This window comes from Cavia porcellus, unplaced genomic scaffold (assembly GCF_034190915.1).
Source record: "Cavia porcellus strain 051 isolate PalLab524CR breed Dunkin Hartley unplaced genomic scaffold, mCavPor4.1 scaffold_6, whole genome shotgun sequence".
Classification (NCBI taxonomy): domain Eukaryota; kingdom Metazoa; phylum Chordata; class Mammalia; order Rodentia; family Caviidae; genus Cavia; species Cavia porcellus.
In genome coordinates this window covers 24906506-24928965 of record NW_026947489.1, presented here as the reverse complement: position 1 = coordinate 24928965, position 22460 = coordinate 24906506, and positions in this window count along the sequence as shown.

Below are 22460 nucleotides of genomic sequence, written 5' to 3'. Positions count from 1 at the left end.
AATCCTTATCAAGCAAAATTTCTAAACTGAAATGAGAATTCATGCCATTCCAAAGGCATAGTGCAATTCAAAGATGTGTAGTGATTGAGTAACTATGTTCAAATTTAGTTTCTTTCTATGCTAAACCTAATTTAACATCGTGTGCTATTTAAAGCATTGCTTTATTGTATACGCTTGGGCAAATTTACATATTTATATTCAAATAAATAAGTATATGTTTTAAAAACCATGTACCTCTTTTATTAGTGATCACTGGGGAACTATGGTCTGTTTCAGAAAGGAAAATGGAGACCATTCAGCAAAGGGGTGGCACTATGGTAATATTAGCAAATATGATGAAGTGTCTTTCAATAATGCTACATTTCTTTATAGTTTACTGAGGAATTTGATCTGTAACAAATGAAGCACTGGATATTTATAGACATAAAAGAAGTCTTTCTAAGTGGGATTATGTGGGGCAAGTGGCTAAATCTATTGTGATAGAGGATTATCTCTTTTGGGTAAGACTTCAGCTCCACCATCTGGGAAGGATTAGGGTTTATGCAGGGGCAGTCAGCTCTGTCTTTATAACATGAAAGCTCAGTGGTAAGAAACTGTATCTGCAAAGTAAACAGTAGACTTCAAGGATGCTGACGGAAAGAACGAATTGCTGAACTCTAACATCTCCTGAGCTTAGCTTTAGAGCAAGGAGGGGCCTCACACATCTGGAAGGAATACGCTCCCTAAAGGTGAGATGGTCTCATGGAAAACTGACCCGTGTCTATACCCACATCTCTACCAGCCACTCGGAGTAGAAGTGCATCTGATAGCACGAGCCCGTTTACACGCGAGGACAGCCAAGCAAGTGAAGCACTGGTGCAGATGTTTAGGTCTTTATTACTGAAGTAGCAGGAAATAGGAGACTAATTAATGTATTGACTCATGGGCCACATCCCAAGAAGGGCCTTTATGTGACTGGTCCATCAGTCTGTGTGTTTTCTAAACATCTTGTTTTCCACATAAGAGGTCACCTTGAGATGTGAATACCAACACTGCATGAGCAAAGTTCTGGCTCTCATGTACAAGACACAGCAATGGGGAAAAAAAGATTATGTAAGTTACTTTTTATTTATTTGTGTGTTTGTTTGGTACCAGCAAATGAACTCACATCCTCACTTTTGCCAGGCAGGCGCTGTATCACTCAGCTAAATCCTGGCCATATAAACCACTTATAGAGCATTCTCTGGTTTAATATTTCTGACAATTCTCCCCTCTTCCTGGTCAATTATAACCCATTAAGAAATATCTCTGTGGCTATATGATACCAAGATAATGCTAGAAGACAAGGAGGTGTAAAGAGATATAATAAAAAGAGAAGGAAAGAATAAGCACAGAAAAAGAGAGGAAGACCAACATGGAAACACATGCGTATTGAGAATGGCAACGTCCCCAACACCAGCATCGCCAGCTGCTGGAGAGGACGTGGAGCAGCAGGAGCGCTCCCGCCTTGCTTGCTTGCATTGCAGCATGGTGTGGCCACTTTGGAAAACAGTCTGGCAGTTTCCTATAAAACTAAACATACTCATACAATGAGAGCCATCAAATACACTTGCTATTTATCCAAAGGAGTTGGATAAACTATAAATTTGGATCCAAAACTTATTTCCATACAAAAACTTGCACCTGGATGTTTATGGCAACTTTATTCAGAATCACCAAAACTTGGAAGCAACCAGGATGCCTATCTGTAAGCAAATGGACAAATAAATTGTGCCACATCCAGCCAATGGAATATTACTAAGCGCTCACAGGAAGTGAGCTATCAAAATATAAGAAGACATCGAGGGAGATTGAATCTATATCGCTGTTTACAAAAAAACCAATCTGGAAAAGTTGTATACTGTATGATTGAAATTATATGACATTCTACAAAAGATAAGCTATGGGGCAGTGAAGATAATCAGTAATTATGAGAGACTGCGTGGGGTTGAGGGGATAAGTGGGTAGAACAGAATTTTGCAGCCAAAAATACACTGTGATATCATAGCAGTGATCATGGGATGATACACATTTTTCCACATCCATAGAAAGCACACCAATAGTGAACACTAATGTAATCAATCTGCAGACTCTGAGTGATAAGGATATCAATGTGGGTTCATTAGTTGTAAAAAGAAATGCACCGCTCTTAGGGGTGCTGATAGTGACAGAGGTTGTATGCGTGAGGGAGGAAATCTCTGTATCTTCTCAATTGTGCTGTGAACCTAACAGTGCTCTAAAATATAAAGCGTTTAAAATAAATAAATATTCTAAATAAAGAGAGGATGTTTTGAAAAGAGAAGGAATTACAAGAGAACACAGGGAGGAGAGAGCTCAGAAGGTCGCAAATGCAAAAAGCAGAAAGGATGCAAGTAGGCCCTGGGCACTAGGAACTCATGCGGTGGGAAGAAGCACTGATAGGTGGAGGTGCTGTGCCCTAGGAGGAGGTGCCAGCTGGTCAGGGGGTAGGGGTTGTAACATAGAAGGGGCTCCTAGATTTCTCACTTTGCTTTAGGATCGAAATGCCAGGTCCAAAACTGAAATCATCCTGAACACAAAGAACACAGCTGCATTCACAAAGAGGCATGGGCTCTGGCTTTGAGCAAAATCTTTGTTAGGGCTAAATGTTTATGTGTGTCTAAAATTCATATGTTGAAATTTCCATTTCTAATGTGATGGAATTAACAGATAAGGCCTTTTGGAGATACATAGTTTGTGAAGTCGGAGCCTTCATGGAAGGATATGTACCCTTAGGAAAGGAACTCCTGAGTACTCTCTCTCCTCCATTTGAGAATGTGGCCAGCAGGAGATTTTCTACAACCTAGAAGTAGCTGCTCACAAGAACCTAACCATACTGGCATCGATTTAGGACTTCTGTATCCATGAGAAGTAAGTTTCTCTGGTTTGTAAGACACCTAATCTTTGTTACTTTGTTAATGCAGCCAACACCAAGCCAACCCTCCTAGTTCAGAGCCTGAGCTCTGCTCATTCGGCCCTAACTTTCCTCTCTCTAACCAGACCTCAGCTCCAGGCCTTGGTATGCACACAGCTGTGCTCCAAATACCTCATTAAAATGGCCCGTCCTCATGAAAAGTGCAAGAAGAAAAGACCAGAAAATGTCCTGAAGAAGTCAGAGGAATCTGATGACAAAATCAGTCTGCAATGGCAAGGTTTTAGCTGTGGACCATGTGTACACAATCCTGTGCTAAGGAGTTGTCTCCACCTTAGAGACTTCCGGGACTTCGATGAATTCCAATTCCAACGTAGGAGTCGAGGTAGGAGATTACCATTTTGCTCATTCAGTTTCCATTTGTCTTCAAAATGATGCTAAGAAATAAAAATCTTCCTCTCTTACCCTGTGTTTTCCAACTCTGAAGAATTCCACAGTTAGTTAATCCACACAATCAACTCCAAACCCAAATTGGGTGTGTATAGGTTTGTTGCTTACTTGGGCAGTCAAATGAAAAGGTTGGGGACTCTTACAGACAGTGGTTGCAACCACACTGGGGTTCTGATAAAGGCTGTGTGCTAGAAAAGGTCCATCTCACACTCAGAATCTCTAGCCCGTTCTCTCCAAATCACCCTCCGTACCCAGCAGGTGGCTCTGGTACCACATCACAAGCTTCCTGACTTCTCAAACCTGTTGGTCTCCTCCAGTGAGGCACGGTGCTGGCAGGAGATCAACAAGGAGGAGAGTATGGTCAACTTATTCATCCAACAGTTCCCTCCTAACAAGGAAAGCAAGGGCAGGACTAGCTAAGGTGCTAAGGACAGATTTCCTCACTATTATGCACTGCAGTGTTAAAAGCAGTCCAGCATGAACTGAACTTGTCAAACCAAATATGGGAGACTTTTAAAGACTGGAAATGCTTAGTACAAAAACACTGAAAGGCAGAAAGATCATTGGTCACATCAGTAGACCATCTGAATTTGCCAGCCAACGGGCAGGCTAAAGTGAGCTCCTATCACCCTTTAGAAGCAAGGTTCGGGGTCCTATCAAGAACTGGCTACTGGCCGCTGTGACCTATGCCCAGATGGAACCCAATCAACATGTTGAGATCTGGATCAGTTAGTAAACATGCTGTGTGTCTGAGTCTCGGGTTGGGGTGGGAAGAGCTCACTGCTGAGCTCCACTGTAGTTCTTGGTATCTGGCAGACCCCTCCTTCCCATTGTGTACCACTATCCCCTTTGGCAGACAGAGAATCATCCTTGGCAGGCGACTTCTCCATAGCCCTTCCTCCAGCTGGATCCTATAACCATCGTCCCGCTTCCTGCTCATCAGGCATGGTGATGGGCAGTGGTACACTAACTCTCACCCAGCATGGCAGTGGGCAGTGGGACTCTAGGTGCTAACATTCTCTGTCATAGCTTCTTGAGTCTATGTGAACACTTGTTAAAAAGCCATCGGTGATGTAGCCTCTACTGTTCCCAGTGCCCTGCTCATCCCCCTGAGCCTTTCAGAGTGCTCTAGGTGACTTCCAGCTGCCAGTCTCACATCTTGTTAACATGAACTGCAGCATCAGAGGCCTCAGATTCAGTGAGTAGGCACCCTTTCTCCTGTGGGGCCACTTAAAGCAAGTGCTGTTTTTATTATTTTAGATTTTTTTGTGGAGATAATGCTGCTCCTCTCCTGTTAGTTGTCTGCCCCCTAAACTTAGAGTGACTTGTGGTCCTAAGTATTTTATTCAGTTACAGCTCAGGCGATTGGCAGTTTTGTTTGAGTCTGGCTTGACATTTATTCTCTGGTTTCAAAGTTATTCACTTTGAGTGTGACAGCACAGAGGTTTCCTGGACTGCCTTGGGTTTGGACTCTTTCTGTTCTTCATGGCTCATGAGGCTAGTGTAGAATTCTTCACAGGTAGTCTCAGAGCATTGCCAAAAGTACAAGAGGAAAAACAGCAAGATTTCAGATTTCATCCAAATAATACTGCCACTGTCATCTGTTAACCAAAGCGAATGGCAAAGCCAATCAGACTCAAGGGGTGGGGAAAGAGCCCCGTTCCTAAGAATCTGTGTCCAGTTTTAGTCTAGCAGCTTCTGGGGTGGCTGCCTTCCCTTCCCTCTGTCATACCTTGTTCCTCAAGTACCTACACTAAAATTCTTTTCTTCAAGTCTCAGTGAGCACACACTAAGACAGAACTCTCCTAAAATTATATTAATCCTATTGTTTCACTTGTTTAGTGCTGGTGTAGAATGGTAGTAAAGATCATTATGTAATTTAGTTCAAGACTTGAACAAGTTGCAGAGCTTTGAAGTCCCCATATGATGCTTTCCCAAAGAGAGGAGGCTGTTTTACTCTGATAAACATTCCTGCTGCTCATGGGAAGTTTTGATCTCCTCTCCTTTTTATTCACAAAATAGGAACATTTTTCCCACATATGGCTCTGTGACTTCTTTGGGCCAATGGAAGCAGGGAAGATTATGTCAGTGTGCTTTAAAAATGGGTGTACAAATTTTGAAAAACCACTACACCAGAGCTTTTAATTGTCTTTCTGGGAATCTGAAAAGCAAGTACAGTAGTTGAGCTGGAAGAGGAAGAGAAGGCCTGATGGATAACACTCTTCTTTCAGAGAGCTGGGGAGTCGGTGTTGGTAAGGGGGCTCCTTCTCCTAGGAGCCCTCGGGGAATTTAGCCCACAGAACATCTGAAAGTAGACTGGGTCAGTACTAACATCCAAATATCCCTGGCAGCCTCTCCAAGAGCCAAAGCTCCAAGGATAAGGACTTTGCATTGCAAATTCCATACAGTGCCTTTGAAGGGCACACAATCAAACATGGATTTGAAGGCTACCACAAAACTGCCAGATGAAAACCCATCTAAATTGAGTGTAAATGTCTTTTAGTTCAACTTTTATGTGGTCTTGCATTTACTTTTCAAAATCTCTATGGCTAGAAAATTAATTATATTTCACAAGTATTCTATTTCACCTGCAGTTGGCTCTGAGATGTGAATTAATGTTTATTTTTACCCTCACCCTTCTCCTGCTCTCTGAGGGGCATACAAAATAAATGAAGAATTTTCTCTCCTTAAGAGACACCTCTATATTTGAGATGACAGGGATCTTAAACATTCTGCTCTTTGCTTATTCTTTCTTTGTCACCTTAGGTTTCTCATTGCCTGAAAATGCTTGTTATGCCCCTTTGTTATAAACTGTGTTATTTATTCAACGTATTAACTTACTTAAGTAATAAAACAATACATATTTTGGAAAGGTTTAGACAATGCAATATGATCTGGAATAAAATGCTGAAGTTATTTTGTCACTATCCATTCCTCTTTCCTGCATTTCACAGATAAACAGTTTTTAGCAGTTTGATGTATATTCTTCTAGACTCTTTCATACACATTTTATATATGTGTATTACAATTCATTATGTTGTGATTTGTTCTTTTATATACAGATGGAATTACATAGCAGGTTTTAAACATTTCTATAAATTTATGTATGTTCTTTAAACACTAGGGTCAGACATAACATAACAGACACACAAAAACATATATTTTTTTGCTTAATGGATGCAAAAGCATCCTGTACTATATGACTGTATCACAAATTAACATTTCTCTGTGGATTGCTGGTTATGTGTTTTTCAGTTTATTATTATGATCATCAATAGAGCTAACAGATATTTTTGTACATACTTTACATCTTTTAGCATATGTTCAAATGTTTCCTATAGGATAGATTTGTGTTTGTTTAAACTTGTTTAAAAGGATGATACAGACACCAAACATTTTCAAAAAGGACATCACTGTATCTCCCTATTATTTTGCCAGCCTTTACATTGTGTTAATTTGTACATGCGTAAACAGCACGTACTAGAGCCCATGTTCACCAAAGAAGGTATCTTACCTTAAGAGGCCTAATGCCGATGGTGGTACTCAGAGCAGGGTGCTATCCTGGAACATGAACCGTATGGCATCTGCGTTGGGACCACACAGCACAGAGTGATACACTAAAACTGGAAAGATGGTCACACACATGATGCAGTAGTTAATACATAGTCTAAATGTTTTCCTGGTACCTTGAACAGCAGAAGATACACCAAACAAGGTGATGGCTTTAGGCAATGATACCCGGGATAGAGACTGCTGGTAGCAAGGCTTACACGTTACTGGCTGCATTTGACAGGGCTTTAGAATACAGAGATAAATGCATAAAGGAGTCAGAAATTAAAGTCGAGGGTTACTGGCAGAGAGTAAGAAGTTAGAAATTCCAAGACCACAAACTGATAGATGCAACTGTTACTCATCACCAATCTTGAATAACAAAGCCTAATTAACATTTCATCCTGCTTAGTATCAATGAACACGTTTAACACCCTGTGGTGACCTGTTAAGAAGAACTTACTTCACTGATGTGGGCTTCCTGTAAAAGTGCATAAATAAGTGGATCAAATGTAACTAGGGCTAAAAATCAGACAAATACAAATTGATAAATATTCAACAAAGCAACAGACCTATACTCTCCAGAAATATCAGTGTCACAAAAGACAATAGACACAAAAAATACGTGATAAGTGTAAATGCAACCTGTGATCCTGGATTAGAAGAATAAAGAGTATTGCTGGAGTACTTGGGAAAGTTTGAGTAGAGACCATTGGAATAGATGAGAAGCTGCATCTGTTAAATTACCTGAATTTGATTATTATTATAATGGCTATATACACTGTGTCATCATTATATGCTGAAATATTTATGATAAAATATTGTCACTATCAGTTTCAAGGGATACATTTTTATATGTGTGTCTAAAGCAAGCTGGAAAGCAAGAGACAAATATAAAGAGACAAAGAGACCACTCATGTGGCAAAACACCAACAATGAGTGAAAAGGAAATAGTTACAAAGGAATTATACTATTCCTAATTTTTTTATATCTTTGAAATTAAAAAAAAATCAGGATTTGGAAAAAAATTAAGCTTGGGGATAAAGTCATAGTATCTTATATGTGACATCTCTGATGTTAAAACCTCCAAAATTCAGGAGTGCCTACTAAATCAAAGAGGCTGGGTATCCTGGTCTATTGAAATGATACTCAAGATGTGGTTCTTTGGGGTCTAAGTGGGTTTCCAGTGGGTTTAAGATACTCTCATCACAGAAGTAATCTGGGGTGTGATTGGTGGCCCATGGAAAGACAGCATCAAATAGGTAGAAGTGTAAACCATATTTGTCTTGAGTACTGTGATGGAACTACCAGTTTTGGCTAAAAGATTCTGATTGATTTGAAGATCTTAAGGCAGACTTCATCCCTGAGCCTCCATGAGCAGAGAGCAGGCAGAGAAAGATGTTGAACTTCCAATTAAGACCAAGTTCTTTATTGTTCTTATTAAAGTCAAGAAGAATCCTGGAGAAAGCAAGGACCTCCCAAAGGATGGAGAGGATATCTGGAGAACGATGGACCTGCAGTAGAAACTGGGTCCTGAGCCCATAGAGGGCCAGTTCTTCATCCCTAGAGAAAGGCCTTTTACCTCTCTGTATAGTGTGATCTCAGAGCTTCTACAGAAAGTCTAAGTGCCATAAGCCTTATTCTTTCTGAATATAGATATTTCTAGTTATTACTTAGTTCTTGTCTCATTATTATTAGTTGAGATTTTAATGTATAATGGGTCATTTTATTTCACAGAACTCTTGATCCAAAAAAAGCAATAAGGGGGTGGAGGAACCCCAAAAGACTGTCTTCTGAGCTTCACACTGTGATGGAATGAGAATCCAGTTCTGTTTCTCCCAGGAAAAAAGTGAGGAGTGGATTTTGCACAAGGAGGTGAGTGCAGGTGAGCCTATTGGGTTGTATTATTCTGAAATCATTTGAAGAGCTGTCCTGTGAGAAAATTACATATCCGGTCCTACTGGTGTAAAGTTTGGATTTTTGACTTTCTTTGGAAGGGAAACATGAACGTGAAAGGTGCATGCCGCTCATAAGCAGCAGATCTGGCAGCCAACCTTCAGTTCTGCCAACCTCTCTTCTTCCTCCTCTAGGAGACCACAGGTAGAAGCTGCCCATCAGCATGAATTAAAGTGAGTGGAGGTGTAGGACCATCCTTACACAAATCCTGACAGAAGTATAATTTGAGAAAGAAATTTAATTTTGGAGATTTCCAAGCAGATATTTTAGAGGCCATTTAGTATCACAGACTAATGAGATCAATTTGAATGATGTAGGTACAACATAGTTCTTATACTAGCCATTTTGTATAAAGATTTATCTCAAACTGTTAATTATCTATAATATTCTCTTAAAGGTAAATGTTTAAAAATAGAAATAAATATCTAGCAACATCCAACCCAATTAAATGGAAAACTTGAACTAAGACACAAAATCTTAATTAAAAATTAAGCAGCCCAGAGGAAGGCTGCTCCGATGCACCACCCTGAGGCCTTGGCCTGTGCCTCCACGTGCTTCCTGTATGACCTTGCCATCCCTGAGGAAAGCCTCGTGGCCCTTGGACCTTGCCACCAGGATTTCTTTATGACCCCTGCCATCCGGAGGAATGCCATGCCAATAGCCACTGCTCTTGGTGACCCTCCCCTTCTCCTAGACCAAGTACTTGATATTCGGCTTCCACTCCTCCTCCCAGAATCTTGAACTGCAGTGGATTAATTGTGCTGAGTAGAAGGGAGACTCAGTGACCTCTCACCCAAACAGAAGACCTCAGCAGGCTCCAATCACTATGCTCCTGTGCTTCTCCTGGCATTCTCCCTACAACTTCAACAATCAGGTTGAAGTTACAGCTTCACTAAGTAGAATAGGACCAAACAGGATGAAACAGAATGAACTCGCTCATAATAAAACTGTGAAAGTGATAAAGGGCTTCAAAACAAGATAGCATCCCACAGACGCCTGGACTGATGCTACCAGCCCACCCCTTGGCCCAGGACCACCTATGCTGCGGTGCCATGCTTCTCATGCACCCAGCGGATGCCCATAACAAGACACCTGATGGCCCCTCAGGGACACTCCCTACCTCCTGGACCTAATACTGCTGTTGATCTTCAGCTCCCACCCTTTTCCCCAGAACCTTGAACTACAGCAGATTAACCATGCTAGCTTGATGGGAGATTCAGTAACTGCCTCACTCAAACAGAGGATCTCAGCAAGCTCCAGTTAATGTGGTGAGTATACCCCTAAAATAGAGGTATACAGTGGGTAAATAGGGCCAGTAGTAAAGCTCCCTCCAACTAACTGAAAGACCTTGGTGAGTCGGGCAAGAGTGTGGGTGACTCTTTCCTGCACACAGAGAACATCAGGCAGAGTGAGGAGTGTGCCAATGGGGACCCCCCCAACTTGGAGGAAATTAAAAGGGCTTATGAGACACACAGGCATACAAAAAGGACATAGTAGGGCCTCTGCCAACACAAACACCATAGACAGGGACATTTGGTGATCTGGAATAACCTGAAGATAAAGTAACAACAGGAACTAATAGTTCACTTACATCAATACTACTAGGCTTGTCAGTCCAGGAAGAATACAGGACTCACCCAAGAGGCTTTGCAGGGGGAAGTCAGATGACTGGCCCACCTCTTCACTGTGGGACCCAGCAATTGGACAAACATCAACCACACAGTAGGACCACAAGATACACACTACCAACATGTGACACTAAGGGGATTGAAGAACCAAATATTAACCCGAAAGGGGAAAATGGTAAAATGAAAAAGCAAAATGCAATCTCAAACACCTAGTCCACCAGGAGCAAGTACAGGAGACATTGAAATACAGGACTTCAAAAGTAACACACCAGGAATCTCTGAAAAGATAGCAAGTGAAATAAAAAAATTCCATGAGGCTACAGAGGAAATCAAATTAGAAATGCTCTGCCATGTAAAGATAGAAATAACAATCTTAGTAAAGGAATTTCTCATCACAGCTAAAGAAGAAATAGAGAAAAAGTACAGGAGCATGGGAAATTGATTGAAACCATTCATGAACAATATAGAAAACAATCAGAATTCATGAAACAAACTCAAAGAGACATCCAAGAAACAAAAAATTCTATTGAAAACTGGTAAAAACCATTTAAATGAAGCTGAGGATAGAATTTCAGACCTTGAGGACAGGATCACAATTAGCAGTCATGAAAGGATAGAACTTTTAAACATAACAAAGCAGCATGAAATGACAATCCAGCATCTTCAAGATAATGCCAAGAGAAATAGTATAAGATTAATAGGCATCAGTGAAGATGCAGGAGTCAACGCAAATGACATAACAAAAGTATTCACAGAAGTAATAGCAGAAAATTATCCAAACATGGGAAGAAAATCTGATATGCAGATAAGTGAGGCATATAGCACACCAAACAGTCACAACCAACACAAATCTATACCCAGACATATAATAATTAGATCCCAGACATACAACATTTAAAAAAGCATACTAACCGCTGTTAAAGAAAAGACACAACTCACCCATCAAGGAAAGCCCAGTAGAATCACAGCAGACTTTCAGCACAAACCCTCAAGTCAAGACAAGTTTGGAGTGAGGTATTTCAAGCCCTGAAAGAAAACAACTTTCAACCCAGGCTGATGTACCCAGCAAAACTTTCATTCAAATTTAATGGAGAAACAAGATACTTGCACAACAAAGAGCAACTGAAGAAAATCATGTCAACCAAACCAACCCTAGAAAGAATATTGAAAGACATACTAGTTAGAGATAAAAGTGACCACAATCTCCAGAACAACAACAGAAAGAAACCAACAGGTAGGACAAGCAATTAAACAAGGGAGGGGGGAGCAGAAAGCAAACAACTGGAACATAATATGGCAAAGTCAATCCAGTACATATCAGTGATATCCATAAATGTAAACGGCCTCAATTCACCTATCCAAAGAAATAGGTTGACAAAATGGATCAAGAAACATGATCCCATAATATTCTGTATACGAGAAAAATATCTGACCCAAAAGGAAACTCATAGATTGAAAGTCAAAGGATAGAAAACAGTATTCCATGCAACAGGAACCCAGAAAAAAGCAGGGGTAATTATTCTATTTGCAGACAATGTGAACTTCAAACCTAAAATGATTAAAAGAGATAAAGCAGTTCACTACATATTTGTTAGTGGAAAAATTCAATAGGAAAAACTAACGATTATAAATATATATGCACCAAATACACGACACCCAACTATATAAGATAGATACTAATGGATGTGAAAAACCAAATACACAAGAACACAATTATAACAGGGGACCTTAACACCTCATAGTCACAAAGAGACAGATCAACTAGACACAAAATCAGCAAAGAAATAATAGAACTGAATCACACATGTGAGCAATTGGACTTCATAGATGTTTACAGAGCTCCACCCAACCACATCAGAATACACGTTCTTCTCAGCTGTGCATGAGACATTCTCCAAAACAAGCCATATATCATCCCATAAAACATTCTTAAGTAAGTGCAAAGGTATTGAAATTATGCCATGTGTGACATCTGACCATAGTGCACTGAAATTGGAAATTAATGGCAAAAGAAATTGCAAAACCTGCATAAATACATGGAAATTAAATAACAGCCTTCTGAACAACTAGTGGGCTACAGATGAAATTAAAGAAGAAATAAAGTGACACCTATAATTCAATGAAAATGCAGAAAAACCCTACTACAATCTGTGGGATGCAATGAAAGCAGTCTTAAGAGGGAAATGCATAGCAATAAATTGTCATATCAAAAAACAGAATAAGCACAAATAACCTAATGCTTCATCTCAACTTCGAAAAAAGAGAACAGCAAGTTAAACCCAAAGCTCATAGAAAAGAGGAAATTGTAAAGATTAGAGCAGAAATCAATGCAATCGAAACTGAAAAAATGCAAAGAATTAATAAATCAAAAAGCTGTTTTTTGAGAGAATAAAAAAATTGACAAACCTCTAGCTAACCTTATCAAGAAAAAAACCCAAATTCATGCAATAAGGACTGAAAAAAGGGAAAGTACTACAGATCTCATGGAAATTCAAAAGATCATAAATACCTACTCTGAAAATCTCTATTCACATAGAGTGGAAAACACAGAGGAAATGGACAGATTTCTAAAAACATGAACTACCAAAGCTCAACCAAGAAGGTATAGAAATTTTGAATACCCAATATCAGCTGTTGAAACAGAAAAGGTAATTAAAAACTTACCTACAAAGAAAAGGTCCTAATGGCTGAATTCTACAAGAAATTTAGAGATTTGATTTGCCCATACACCTTAAACTCTTCAATGAAATTGAAAAGAAAACAATCCTCCCTAAATCCTTCCTGGAGGCAAGCATTACTCTGATACCAAAACCAGAGAAAGACCCAACCAAGAACTATAGATTAATTTCACTAATGAACATTGATGCAAACATTCCCAATAATATACGGGCAAATAGAATGCAGCAAACCATCGAGGAGATTATATATCATAACTAAGTGGGATTCATTCCAGGAATACAGGAATGGTTTAACATATGCAAATCAATAAATAGAATACACCACATCAACAGAGCCAAAACCAAAAACCACATGGTCATCTCAATAGATGCAGAAAAAACTTTCAATAAAGTCCAACATCTTTTCATGATAAAAACCCTTCAGAAACTCAGAATACACGGTGTCTACCTCAATCTTATAAAGACCATCTATGACAAACCAACAGCCAACATTATATAAATGAAAAAAAATTGAAAACTTTCACTTTAAAAGCAGGAACAAGACAAAAATGTTCACTATCACCACTCCTATTCAATATAGTTCTGGAAATACTATCCAAGGCAATCAGACAAGAGAGAGAAATAAAAGGAATAAAGATAGGAAAGGAAGAAGTTAAATTATCACTATTTGCAGACGACATGATACTCTATATAGAAGACCCAAAAAACTCCATGAAAAGATTACTACAAATAAACAAATTCAGCAGTGTAGCTGGATACAAAGTCAGTGCTCAAAACTCAATAGCATTCCTGTACAGAAACAAAAAACTCACCAAGAGAGAAATTATGGAAATATCACCCTTCACAAAAGCATCTTAAAAAATGAAATACTTAGGAATCAACCTAACTAAGAATGTAAAAGACGTGTATGCTTAAAATTATACTATGCTAAAAAAAAGGAGATTGAAGAGGATATTAGAAAATGGAAGGATATTCCTTGCTCTTGGCTAGGAAAAACCAACAATGCAAAAATGGCCATACTCACAAAACTGTTATACAGATTTAATGCAATCCCAATCAAAATACCATTAATATACCTCAAAGATCTAGAGAAAACACTCCTAAAATTCATTTAGAAACAGAAGAAACCTAGAATAGCAAAGGCAATTCAGGGCAACAAAGGCAAGGCAGGAGGCATCTTAATTCCTGATTTGAAACTGTACTATAAAGACACAGTGATAAAATCAGCATGGTACTGACAAAGAAATAAACCTGAGGATCAGTGGAACAGATTAGAAGATGCAAACACAACAGCAAAGACACTCAGCTACCTGATATTTAACAAAGGGGCTAGACATGTTCACCAGAAGAAGTATAGCCTCTTTAATAATTGGTGTTGGAAAAACTGGCCAAAGACTGAAACTAGATCCATGCTTCTCACCATGCACAAAACTAAAGTCTAAATGGATCAAAGACCTAAATATTAAAACAGAAACACTAAATCTATTGGAAGACAAGGTGGGTAGAAGTCTTGGAGACACAGAGGTAGGCAGAGAATTCATGAACAAAATGCAAACTGCACAGGAAGCACTTCAAAGAATCAACTGGCATCTCATTTTATTGAAAAAAAATTTGCACTTCAAAAGAATTCACCAACTGAATGAAAAGAAAACCAGCAGAATGAGTAAGAATTTTAGTCAGCAATGCTTCAGACAAAAGACTTATATCCAGAACATATAAAGAATGAGAAACATCAAGCCCCCAAATTCAAAGACCCTCTCCATCAATGGGTATCTGAGATGAACATACAGTTCTCAGATGAAGATATACAAATGGCAAATAAATGTATGAAGAAATGTTCACCATCATTTCTCATTCGAGAACAGCATTGAGATTTCATCTCACTCTGGAAAGAATGGCTGCCGTGAAGAAATCAACTGATAACAAATGTTGGTGAGGCTGCAGGGAAAAAGGAACACTGCACCACTGTTGGTGGGAGTGTAGACTGGTGCAATCAGTATGGAGATTTCTCAGAAGACTAGGACTGGAAGTTCAATCCAGCTATTCCCCTCCTGGGTATTTTCCCCAAAAAACCGAAAAGGTCATATTAGAGCGATATATGTGCACCCATGTTCATAGCAGCACAATTTGTAACAGCTAAATCTTGGAAACAACCAAAATGCACATCAACTGCAGAGTGGATGAAAAAGATGTGGTATTTTTATACAATGGAATATTACTCAGATATAAAAGGGATGATCTTGAGGCCTTCATAGGTAAATGGAGACAACTTGAGAGTATCCTCATAAGTAAAATAAATAAGAATCATATTTATAAGAACTGTAGAAGTAATAAAACCCGAAGTGTGTAATTGCTGTTGTAAAAAAGAGAGGAAATGAAAGTGCTCTAAAGGATATAACTGCATGTATGTTTTTAAGTGTGTAGGATTGATATCTATATTATTAAGTTTCTGTTACATCATTGAACAGAACTATGTCTCACTGTTTGGATGTCAAATTTGTATGCTTTAATTTTGTAACTTTAACAACTATTTGAAGAGGAAAATATGTAATTTATCAAGTAGCAATTTCTTAGTTTTTACTTTTTTTTGAAATTTTGTATTATTTATACCCTTTTCCTGTTTTGCTTTTTTTCTCTTTAAATAATTTTTTTAAAAAATAAAAGCAAATGAAAAATAAACCACTGTGAAATAAGACATGAGAAACAATAAAGTGGTAGGATATGTATAAACATACATCAATATAGAGAAATAACAATAAATGTAATTGGATTAAAATTATGAGAAAGGAAAGAAGCATCAGATTAGGTGAAATAAAATGTAATTAAACTATAAGCTGTTTTCAAACAGTGCATCAAAAAGAGAAGACAAAATAACTCTTAAAGTAAAATGATAAAAATGGTATATTAGCCTATAATAAATCAAAATGAAGTTGTGATAACTGCATGTCAATGCAACTATTAATCAGACAAGTAAACTCTATGACAAAGAACATATCCTATGATAGAGTGATTTTAACATGGTGATAAATTTTAATTTGCAACAAGACATAACAGTTCTTAAAATGTAAGCAACTAATATTGTAAATTCAAAAGCATAAAGAAAAGCTTGAAAAACTGCTGGGATAATTTGACAAACTCTTAATCTTGGTAAAACATTTAAATACATTTTACATACTGCAAAAATGTGCTAATAAAAAATAAAAACTAAAAAAATAAATAGAAAAGTAATCATTGAAGATACAGAAGAAATAAAAATATTTTTGTCACACAGTAAAGACAAGTACAAAAACTATCTTTTCTGATAGAGTGTGTTTCAGAAGTTAATGCCAAATAAGTAAACAAATCTTCATTTATTTGGAAATTTATTATATATTTGCTAGGTATTGTGGTCAAATGAGAAAGACACAAACTTAAAAATTCCTAGAACAGAATGATAATTTAAAAGTTACATATCAAGCATGTGAGGTAAGGCAACAACCTATATTGAGATAAATATGATCTAAAATTTAAATTTAAGTTCACTTTTTGAAAAGAAGAAAGGATGAAAAGTAACAAAGCAAAAACTTGTGAAATTAAGCAAAAAATGGTAATTAATGGAAAGAAAGTAAATTTAACAAAAATGACTACCAAAGCCAAAAGTTGAATCTTTACAAGTCTGATGAATTTGACATAATTTATGATAATGCCCAAGACAAACAGAGAGTCAAAAACATCATTAGGAATAAAATAGATATTCTAAACAACTAAGAAAGATGAAATTCATGCCAGAAATTTAAAACTGAGATAATATATGCAGATTTCAAAAAATTAACTAACAAAAAACTGAAACCAGAAAGAAACAGAAAGAGTTACAGCTCCAAATGCACTGCAGAAATGAACTTGGGAGTTAGCTTACCACAAAGTAAACATGAGGCTCAGACACCTTACAGTAACTCCCTGCTCTTTGGGAAAATGTCATCCAATCCCATCAAAAGTACTCCAGGGGAGTGACAAAGAGGGAATATTCCTGATTCATTCTATGAAGTCGGTGTGAAATTAGTATCTTGCAAAAATAATACCCTTAGAAAAACAGATGACAGGCCAATTGAGTACATTAATATAAATCCAAACATTCCAAGCAAAATTACTAGCAAAATAAGGTCAGTAACACACAAGAAGGAAGAATATAATCGAGAGCAAGGGTTATTCCTGTAATTTAAATTGTGTCACACTGGAAAAAACCTGCACAAGCAGGTGCACAAGGGATAACACCACAAGGAAACCACCATCATGTAACTGCTCATGAAGTAATGGACCTCTTCAGTGACCACCAATGGACACATTAGCCTGTAGAGATGAGTGAGAAGTCTAAGGGAAGGGGACTGTCATCCTCTGAGTCCCACCAACCCCAGCTTCATGTGGGTGATGCTACAAGAGGACACACCACCACCCAGAGTGCGGCTGCATCACAGAACTCAGGCCTGGAGCTGTGTGTCTTATTCTTGGCCCACAGGATGTTAGGGAAGCAAAACAAATGACAGAACCAAGAAGCAAGCATCTAAATCCCTCAACCCACTGCTGAAAAATCAGTGACATCAAGAAGAAAAGGGAGCATTTTAGTAGAATTTCAAAAGAACAATAAAGTCCTTCAAAACATTCTGAAGTATTTATGGGTAAAACAAAATGAATTCTGTCTTAGGAGTAAATATAGGGAAAGGAAAGAGTTAAAACAAAATAAAACACAATTAAGTGTAACTAATTAGATAAATAGATTTAATAGGAAAAATATAATCATGTCAACAGATAAAAAGAACTAAATACTTATGCACCCAATATCAACCTATAGTATGAAAGATTCATAACACACTAGACACAGAAACATTACTATTTACAGCTCTCAGAGAGTTTCTGTAAAATGAAAGCTATATCAAAATATCATACCTAAGGGTAAAATGTTGATAATCTTCTTAAAACAGGAAAAAAGATAATGTTCATTATCACCATTTCTTTTCATATGTATCTTATGCTCTAATTAGGACAAAAATTATTATGTTACACACACGTATCCATGTACATCTTCAAACACATAGATCACTCAATCAATCAATAGTTTTAAATAAAGGTACAAGAAAGGAATTATAAAAATATTAAAACTCATTATTTAGACTTTCCAAATAATCAATAGATAGATTTTAAGACTTGATACAAAAGTAATTATTAAAATGGACAATAAAATTGACATACAAAAATTCATTGCAAATGCTATGGACCACAGCAATTTAAAAACATTATTTCAAAATAGTGTATTTATTAGTAATGTCTTCACATATATATGTCCTAAGAATTAGTTTAGTAAGGTATGTGCAAGACTTGCATGAAAATATTTATTAAATTCTACCAAAAAATATAAAAGATGACCATTTTCCCATCTTATGTTATAAATTCTCAATGATAGCAAATACATCAGTCTGCCAAAATTAATCTGTAGGTTTAATGCAATTAGATTTAATGCTATGTATCAATAGCACTGGGGCACACCCAGAAACTGCCCAGTGGTGTGCTGCTGTGTTCTGCCTCATGAGCCAAAAGGGCACACACTGATTTCCATCCCATGGGGCAGCTTTGGCACATCACACCAAGACTATGGGACCCTGCCCAATATCCCACATCACCTGAGGATGCACAGGAATGTCCCTCCAGTCCTATTAGGGCCCCACACAGTGACACCCTCAGTGGCCCGAGCCACCTGCATTCCTCCTCACAAGCCAAAGGTGCACACAGCAATTTCCATCCTACAGGGAAGCTTTGGTGCATCACTCTGAGCCTGATAGGGCACTACCTGGTGATCCCAAGTGGCTGGGAGCCTCATTATAATGTCTGGCTTAGAAGCTCCACTCAACTAGCAAAATTCCCTGCAATAGGGGCAGATATTCTTAACCCAAAAACAACTGAGAACTTGATTTTGACTTCCCTAAGGGAGTATAGGAAAATGGCAAAAGGAAAGAGCAAAATGTAATTGCAAACCTCCAGTCCATCCCAAAAAGCCTAGGAGACATGGGAATAGAAGAAAATGTAAACCATATACTTGAAACTCCTGAAATGATAGCAACTGAAGTAAAGAAACAACTCTGGGAAGCTATAAAAGAACTCAAATCAGAAATAATCTCCCAGGTAAAAGAAGAAATGATAAATGTAATGAAAGAAATACTGAACACATATGAAGAAGACATAGTTTAAAAATTAGAGGAACAGTGCAAAAAGATGTAAACCTTGAACAAACAATATAAGAAACAAACAGAATGCATGAAACAGATTCAAAGAGACATACAGGAAATCAAAAATTCCATCAAAAGTTGTCAAAATTGCCTCAGTGAAAGTGAAGATAGACTTTCAGACTACTGAGACAAGATTGCAGCTAGTGAACAGGAAAGGAAAGATCTTTTAAAAATAACAAAGAATCAGGAAATAACAATTCAACAGCTGCAAGATGATGCAAAGAAAAACAACATAAGATTTATAGGGATAAACGAAGAAGAAGGTGACAACACAAATGATATCAAGAGGCTATTTACAGAAAAAATAGCTGAAAATTTTCCGAACATGAGAATGGAAACTGAGATATAGATAAGTGAAGCATATATGACTCCAAATAGCCATAACCAAAATGAAACTTTACCCAGACATATAATAATCAACATCCAAGAAATCAACATAGGAACAGAACATTAAAATTGTTAGAAGAGACAGATCACTTAAAAGGAAAGCCCATAAGAATCACAGCAGACTTCTCAACACAAACAATGAAGTTAAGAAAAGCATGGAGTGAAGTATTTCAAATCCTAAAGGAAAATGACTTCCAATCCAGATTCATGTACAGTGCAAAACTATCCTTCAAATTTGATGCAGAAATAAGATATTTCCATGACAAAGAACAGCTGAAGAACTTCATGACCACCAAACCAACCCTGCGAAGAATACTGAAAGACATTCTAGACAAACATACCCTAGGGTGCTCATCACCTGGAGATATAAAAGGAAAGGAGGAAGGACAAATGCATTCCATTCTTGGGAGAAGCTCTAGTCTTCTTTGGTTTGGATGTCATCTCCTGGCTTCCAGTGTAGACACTTCAGCTTTCTGACATAAACTCTTCAGCCTTTTGTCACCTTTGGCTTTCTGTTGCAGACCATATCAGCCTGCTGGTTTGGACTTGCACAAGATACTAGAGTGAACTCCAGACTGTGGATTGAAATCTTCAGCCTCCAATGCATAGACACCCTCTGCATGTTTCCTCATTGGACTCTGGCTAACCATCATAAGCCAGTCTTCTTGTTTCTTTTACATCTGTATATCTCATGTTATATCTGTTCTCTCTAATAAAACCCTGACTAATAAGGCAAGGAAAACAATTAAACAGAGTGAAAAAGTAAATAATCAAAGCAGAAAGGTAACATGTCAAAAATAAACCAATATATATCACTTACAACCACTAATGTAAATGGCCTCAGTTCACCATTAAAAGAAACAGACTGGCAGAATGTATCAAGAAACAATGTCTAACCCTATTCTGTGTACAAAAAACCCAATCTAACCCAAAAGGAAACTCATAGACTGAAAGTCAATGGGTGGAAAATAATACTTCATGCAATAGGTACAAAAAAAGCAGGAGTAGCTATTATGTTTGTAGACAGCGTGAACTTCAAACCAAGAATGATCAAAAGAGATAAAAAAGGTCACTATATTCTCATTAGGGGAAAACTTCAAGAAAAGAGATAACAGTCTTAAATATATATGCACTGAATTCAGGAGCACCCAGCTATACAAAACAAATATTAACAGAAATGAAAAATCAAGTAAACAATAACACAATTATAATGAGAGACCTTAACATCCCATTGACACAAAGAGACAAATCAACTAGACAGAAAAATCAGCAAACAAATTACAGAACTGAATCACACCTGTAAACAAAAGGACTTGGTGAACTATACAGAGTGTTCCACCCAACAACATCAGAATATACATTCTTCTCAGCAGCACATGGAAAATTCTCTAAAATAGGCCATATACTACCCACAGAACATGTTTAAGTAAATGCAAAAGCATTGAAACTGGCCCATGCATGTTATCATATCATAACGCCATGAAACTAGAAATTAATGACAAAAGAAACTTCAAAACCCCACAAACACATGGAAATTGAATAATACACTCTGAGAAATCAATGGGTCACAGAGGAAATTAAAGAAGAAATTAAACAATATCTACAAGCAAATCAAAATGCAAATACAGCCTACCAGAACCTGTGGGATACAATAAAAGCAGTTCTCAGAGGAAAATTTATTGTGAAGAATTCCCACATCAGGAAAACAGAACAAACACAAATAAACAAGTTGATTCTACACCCAAAACATCTAGAGAAAGAAGAACAAGTCAAGCCCAAAGCCACAAAAAGGAGGAAATTATAAAGATCAGAACAAAAACTAATGCAATAGAGACTAGGAAAACAATACAAAGAATCAATGAATCAAAGAGTTGTTTCTTTGAAAGAATAAAAATAAATAAATAAATAAATAGCCAACATGATTTTAAAAAGGAAAGAAAAAAACTCTAATTCATGCAATAAGGAATGAAAAGGGTGAAATCACTACAGATCCTGTGGAAATACACAAGATCATCAATACCTATTTTGAACACCTCTACTCTCATAGGATGGATAACACAGAAGAAATGGACAGATTCCTAGAAACATATGAATTACCAACAACATCAAGAAGATCTAGAATGAACTTAGCCTTCTGTGACAAACCAACAACTAGCATTATATTAAATGGCCAAAACCTGAAAACCTTTACTCTAAAATCAGGAACAAGACAAGGAAGTCCATTATCAGTATTCCTATTCAATATAGTGCTAGAAGTACTAGCCAGAATAATTAGACAAGAGAGAGAAATAAAGTACTAAGGATAGGAAAAGAAGAAGTTAAATTATCATTATTTGCAGATGACATGATACTCTATATAGAAGACCCCCAAAACTCCATTGAAAGACTTCTAAGTATAATAACTAAATTAAGTAATGTAGCTGGATATAAAATCAACACTCAAAAGTCAATAGCATTCCGACACACTAACAACAAAACCACTGAGAGAGAAATAAGAGAACCCACACCCTTCACAATAGTATCTAAAAAATGGAATATTTAGGAATCAATCTAACAAAAGAAGTAAAAGATCTATTCAGGGAAAATTATAATACCTTGAAAAAAGAAATTGAAGAGGATCTCAGAAAATGGAAAGACATCCCTTGTTCAT